Source organism: Lepidochelys kempii, chromosome 8 (assembly GCF_965140265.1).
Source record: "Lepidochelys kempii isolate rLepKem1 chromosome 8, rLepKem1.hap2, whole genome shotgun sequence".
NCBI classification, from domain to species: Eukaryota; Metazoa; Chordata; order Testudines; family Cheloniidae; genus Lepidochelys; species Lepidochelys kempii.
The window spans coordinates 80,811,097-80,817,881 of record NC_133263.1 but is presented as its reverse complement, the minus strand read 5'-3'; the positions used below and the strand labels follow the sequence as shown (position 1 = coordinate 80,817,881).

Below are 6,785 nucleotides of genomic sequence, written 5' to 3'. Positions count from 1 at the left end.
AAATGAGGGCTTATATAGAGGAAATGATCTGCAGCCTTATAGTACAGTGCACAAACAATAATCATGCAGAGCTAGACTTCCCCTCTGGTTTGGGGTACTTAGGGAAGCAAAGGAGTGGGAAATCAAGGGTCAAATGATCCAAAACCATAAAAAAAGCTGGGGGTGGGAGAAGGGAAACACATTGCTCTTCAACATGCGGCACCACCACCACGGAGCTCAGACACTTTTCCATGTGTCTGAAAGTCAGTGTTTTTCTTTTTGGGAGGCAGGAGTAGTGTGATTTTTCTCAGGGACTAGTAGATTTGTAAATAGAAATCCATGCCAGTTAGTGTTAATTGGAAAAGCACGGCTACTACTCCTTGTGCGCGCAGAGGGGAGGTGGAGCTGCTGCCAGCATTGTACCAAGTGAGCAGCTGCTAGGGTCACGGGGGGTGTACTGCGAAGGTCTGAGTCTCCAAGCAGATGCTCTGAGATCAGTAGGAATAGTACTGGATTTTCCCACAGCAGCTCCATGAGGTTTCCATGCTCCCCAGCCCTTTCACATGGCCAAAAATACCACCCTCCAGAATGGGGTTGAGAATAGAGTAGCAACTCTGCAACTTAATGTGTTCAAAAAAATCCTCAGCATACTTTTCCCACCCTCCCAAAGGTTTTTCCTTGGGAAGAGAAGAGGTTCACAGATAACAGAAGGGCAATCTATATGTGCCACAGAATGTGAGATGTAAGTAAATAACTCTCTTGGATGCAATTTGTATGTTGCATAGAGCTTGAACTACCAATAAAAGCACAACACTGCAGTACTATCTTTGCTAATAAGGAACTAAAGCTGAGGATTTCCCCCTTAACAGTGATCTATCTCCCTCAGCTTGATTTATGCACATGATTGACTCAGATGGTTCATCATCAGTGGTGGAAAACTAAACCAACAGTTGGAAAACTTCTCATTAAGAAACTGATAAATGCTCTAAATCTTTTGTCCTTTAAATTCAGTGCCGCAGTGGCAGACCAATATCTGAAAATTGTGGTTCACATCTCTGTGGCAAACTATGTAGTATTGTTTGGCCAACTGCAAGTACCACCTAACTACTGAAGCCAGCTGTGTGGCCAAAAGTTGTGTTAGTGATAGCTAGGGGAATGGAGAGCCGATTTTGACTAAAGAGTGGTAATGTAATATTGTTATTTATTCAGCAGTATCACCTAGAAACCCCAATCATGATCAGAGCTTCATTGTGCTAGGCACTGTACAAACAGTGCCCCCCAAAGCATGTAATCCAAATAGACAAAAAAAAAAAAGAGTGGGGAACAGGAGTACAGCAAAGTGATCATGGTGAGCCCACATCATGTTGAATAAACTTCTTCCTTATTATTAATCTATTTTGTAAAATCAATATTATTATACGACTGGGCAAGGCGCAGTTGCAGGCAATTAAATATGAGCTTCGGCAGCACATACTAAAATTGGAACAATACAGAGAAGACTAGCATGGCCCCAGTGCAAGGATGACACCAAATGCGTGAAGCATTCCATATTTTGGGGGGGGGGGGGGGATGGATAGCTCAGTGGTTTGAGCATTAGCCTGCTAAACCCAGGGTTGTGAGTTCAATCCTTGAGGGCGCCATTCAGGGATTTGGGGCAAAAATTGGGGATTGGTCTTGCTTTGAGCAGGAGGTTGGACTAGATGACCTCCTGAGGGTCCCTTCCAATCCTGATATTCTATGATAGGTAAGTAAAAGAAAGGAAGGAGGATGCTGAGGGGATGGGTATACTTAGGCTATGTCTTCACTACTAGAAAATACAATAAATACTGTTATCTGGCACTTTACTAACCAGAAAGCTCTAGGAACCAGCATTTCTGATATCCCCCAATAGAAATTAAAAGTCCGGTTGGTGCTGGGTCGGCAGGCTCCCTACCTGGCTCCACGTAGCTCCCCAGAAGTGGCAACATGTCTCTGCTGCTCCTAGGCAGAGTAATGGCCACGGGGGCTCCATGCACTGCCCTCACCCCAAATGCTGGCTCCGCAGCTCCCATTTGCCAGGAACTGCAGCCAGTGGGAGCTGTGGGGGAGGCACCTGCAGGCGGAGGTAGTGCACAGAGCTGCCTGGTCATGCCTCCACGTAGGAGCAGCAGGGATATGTCGCCACTTGCGGGGAGCTGCCTGAGGTGAGCGCCACCAGGATCCAGCACCCCAAAACCCCTCGCACATCAAACTCCCTCCCAGAGTCCATGCCCCGCACTCCCTCCTGTGCCCAAACCCCCCAGTCCTGAGCCCCCTCCCACAACCCCTCCCTCAGTAAGTATAACCAGAATTTGATTAACCAGCACCCCGCATTCTCGATAACAAATCTTTTACTGTAATGTGTTTTTACTGCGGGATAACTAATCCATGTTCGCTTCCCTGCTGTAAAATCTTAGGGGAGAAGAGACACTGTAGTTTTACTGTGAAAGAAACTAGATGAGGTCAACCACAGGCTGTGGGCCTATGGTGTTGATCTTGTCTAGCTCTCTGCAGTAAAAGCTAAGTTGCCTTGTCGCCACTTCTCAGGGGAATAATAAAACACACGTTAGTTATCTCACTGAAAAACAACACAGTTCTGGCAGTGAAGAGAGAGTTAATCTTCTTTGGAAGAACCTGTCCTCATATTAAGAAATAAGTGCCAGGCACTGAAGCCTAGCCTCAGGAACTGCTTCTAGCCACTGGAGAGAGGATTCATCCGCCTTAGAGCCAGGGTTAATCTCCACAGATATGAAGGCCAAGAGAATAAAGAAGCTACGGTGGGTCAGTACTGAAAGAGGTTATTTTAAAAATGTTTTTAATTTATTATAATGTATTAAAGTATTTTTAAAAGCACCTAAGTGTCCCTGATATGAGTTCCAAAACAAAGAAAAGCCTACCAGCTGATCCCACCACCACCAGTGAAATATTATTCCTAGTAATCTTGACAAGTCTCTAGTGCCAAACACCTCCCTCCTACCCTCTGTTAGGCCTGAGAAGTTCAATACACCTTGCAGCGTAGACTGAACAACTAGGGCACTCTGGGGTGCTGGGTTATAAACATACACATCTATATTTGAAAAAAGGAAAGTCAGAGATTTTGGAATTAAAGTGTATGAAATACACTGGTTTGGATAAGAATGTAATACTCACTTCCCCTTTGTTTAGTTATGGATCCCTTTGTGCAAATTAACAAGGCCAGGGATGCGATGCTCCACTCACTGCTCCGATGGTACCTGCTTCTGGCGCCTCCTTCTGGCAGTTCTGGGGAATAGCTAACCAGGGTCAAATCCTCTTCCCACAATTGCACACCATCATTCCATTGCTGCCAGTCTGTAGCCCCTTTCTCACTCCACAAGCTGCAGACGCCTCTTTGTGATTTGGTCCTCTGGTGAGATCACTACATGCATTTTCCCCTTCTGGGGTACTAAAGGGTTTCTCCAGCAATCCCAGGCAGTCTTTCTATTCACTGCTTCATAGTGCCACTCCCTCAGTAGCTGGCAGGAGAACCCAGACCCACCCTCCACTCTGAGTCCCAGCTCAGAGGCCCTCTAGTCAACAGTCAAGGTCTGTTCCCACCTAGACTTTACTGCCTTTCCCTAAGCCCTTTCCTGTCCTGCTTCCCCCCCTGTGGGCTTGCCAGCCCAAATACTCCTCCCATCTTCCAGGTAATGACTGCAAACTACTCCCAGCAGTACCTTTCTGCTGCCAATTTCCTGCCTTTATAGCCCCAGTTTCTTCTCTCTCAGCTGGCCTCCTTCACTCAGTCAGAGGATTATTTAGCCACCTGATTCCTCTCAGCTGTGCCCTGTTGGGTTAATTAGCCCCCTTCTGTGTCTTCATTAACCCTTTCAGGGCAAGTGTGGGGTGAACACTCCCATCATAGGGGATATCTGAAGCCATGTTTTGTGAAATCTAACCCAGCGTGATACACTGTATGTTGCTCCTCTTTAAATTAAACCAAAACCAAGATTCCCCATAGCACAAGCAACATGAGCAAAGGTCTATAAACCTACTTTTATCGGCAGAAGAAATCTTTATATTGAAAGCCATAAGGCTTATTGAATGGTCCCTCTGTAAAATGTGAAGAGAGACACAGGGGGAGCCAGAGTAAATTAGTAGCTTCTCACCTGTGAATAAAATCTGAAGGTAAAGAATAGATTTTCACTTTATCACTGTCGAGCTAATTATAAATTGGTTAAAAATGGAGACCACTTGATGGCCACACTTTATAAATATATAAAGATCTCATTCCGTCCAGGTGCATCTCTCTCATAACGAACCCAAAAGAACCTGACAGCAGCTAATGTTTTATGTATAAAATAAACAAACATACATACATGCAGGGCCCAATCCTGCTACCATTGAAGCCAGAAGGATTTTACCAGTGATCCCAACTGATTCAGGACTAGACTCATGTTCTCATTCAGCTGTTTAAAGATGTCACCTTTGAAACATATTCACTTCCTGAAAATTGCTCTAAAGCTCTGGTCCATAATGCAGATATAATAGCTAGTGTAACGGTAACATTTCATTACAACATTACTCATTTGCTGAATTGACTAATATAGATTTTATTACTTAAATAAACACCATAGACATTTTGAGGACTTTTGTTCCTTTTGGCCCTTTTGCAGCCTAAAGATTCTCAGAAGAAGAATGTTTTTTAATATTACACAATATAAGTAAGATTTTATACTCGGTGAATCTCATTTTCATAAAAGAAATGTGTAAATAATGCATTTATTAGCCAATTTTTTTTATTTTTTAAATTACCATCAAATTACATATGTTTTGTATCTCCCCTTGAAGTAAATGAACATTTGTTCTCAATAAAACTTTCATTTTAAATAGGCCCATCAGATATCATTAGTATAAATTCATTATAAATTACACTCCAAATTTCATACAGAGTTTATTTACCCAGCTGTTTTGATACATGAAAGTTAACTAAAATAATATTAATATTTGGTTTAGTAAATGCCCTGCAGTTAGTTAGACTAATAAGAAATTATTTTCCTTTTCTATTATAGTCACAATGCACAAACACACAACCCAGGTTTGTTTATACCTATTAAACCATTAGTCCTATATTTATTTTCATTCAAATAATATATGCAAATTCATAAGTATAATTTAAAATAGATGCTTTGCAGTTTTCAAACTACTATATTAAGTGTAAATTATGTTAAAAGGTACATGAATTCTTAATAATTACCTAATTATAAGTCAACTTAATTCTGTTTTATTATATAATCCTTCTTTAAAATGTGATTTCCACTTAATGTATTACTTTTCGCTTCACATGTTATTGATATAATATCCACATCTACTACTGCAGATAAATTTATGGAGCAATTCACATTTTCTGCAGTACCTACATCATGGATATAAGTAACAATATGAGCTCTTGTGAGTCTACATAGTTCAAGGCATTGTAAATTGAATGCAACTCCTTTACTTCTATTCAAATTTGGCCTAGTTTGCTGGTGCTTGAACGTACCATAGGTGGCTTGAGCTTGAACACTGCAGGTGGGGAATTTTGTACATGAAAGTACAAGACAGAAATGAAGAGCAGGCTGTGGAGGACAGAGGCCACCCTATCCTGCATTAATAAAAGAGCCAAAGTGTGGCCATCAAGTTCCTCCTGCCCAGTAAGACAAGTAAGAACAAAAAGGGGAATATTTTGTAAAGCATCTCATTTGTATGGTTTAGATTATGCCTAAATCTATGCATCTTCAGGTATGCCAATCTCCACCCACAGGCATACAAGTGGCTTGAGGCTTAATTCTGCTCTGTGCCGAGGAGTATATAGTGCTGATCCTTCTGCTTACACACAGCTGTCTCTCTCACTTAGGTTGCAGCACATCCACTTTGCACTCCATGCACGTGGACTGACAAGTTCAAGGGTAGCTATTGCTGTGCTGATCATTGTTAACCCTCCATGATAGGGGACCGTGCCATGGCCTTGCTATTACCCCCTACTACTGGGTTGCTACTGCTGCTAGGCAGGGCTAGCCATCCATTTATTACATTTCCCAGACCTGCCGCTGAATTATGACTTCTCATTGCACGACCCTGGTAATTGTGCAAAGGAAGTAACTGACATACCCAGTGAGGGAGAAAGTGCATTGTGATCACTCAAGAGGTTAATTTTCATTGTTTTACTTTCTTTTGATATGTTCAAGTATTTCCCCTTGCTTTAATTTTTTTCTAGACATAATAGGAAAGAAGCAGACAACATTAAGGTGGCTGAAGAACCTAGCATTCCAACTGTGTTTGTGTCTGGGAAAAGACAGCATAAGAGGATTGTTGTGCTCTAAGAATAACTTTTGCTTTTGTTCCAAATCCTTGTTTTAAATGAGTAAAATTGCCTAAAATGACAGCACGCAAATGAAGAGTCGCCATGCTCACGAGCATTTTTCTTTCTTGTAAAAAGAAAAGGAGTACTTGTGGCACCTTAGAGACTAACAAATTTATTTGAGCATAAGCTTTCGTGAGCTACAGTGCACTTCATTGGATGCATGCAGTGGAAAATACAGTGGGGAGATTTATATAGACAGAGAACATGTTACCATACACACTGTAACAAGAGTGATCAGGTAAAGTGACCTTTACCAGCAGGAGAGGGAAAAAAAAACTTTTTTGTAGTGATAATCAAGGTGGGCCATTTCCAGCAGTTGACAAGAACGTGTGAGGAACAGTGGGGGGGGGGGGAGAAATAAACATGGGGAAATAGTTTTACTTTGTGTAATGACACATCCACTCCCAGTAGAGCTTGCCTGTAGACA

General features: G+C 42.1%; 1 pseudogene; it reads left to right on the top strand.

Annotated features, from left to right (window-relative positions):
* The first annotated feature begins 1,436 nt into the window (after window positions 1-1,436).
* LOC140916679 (U6 spliceosomal RNA) lies at window positions 1,437-1,534 on the top strand (annotated as a pseudogene).
* Window positions 1,535-6,785: the final 5,251 nt, after the last annotated feature.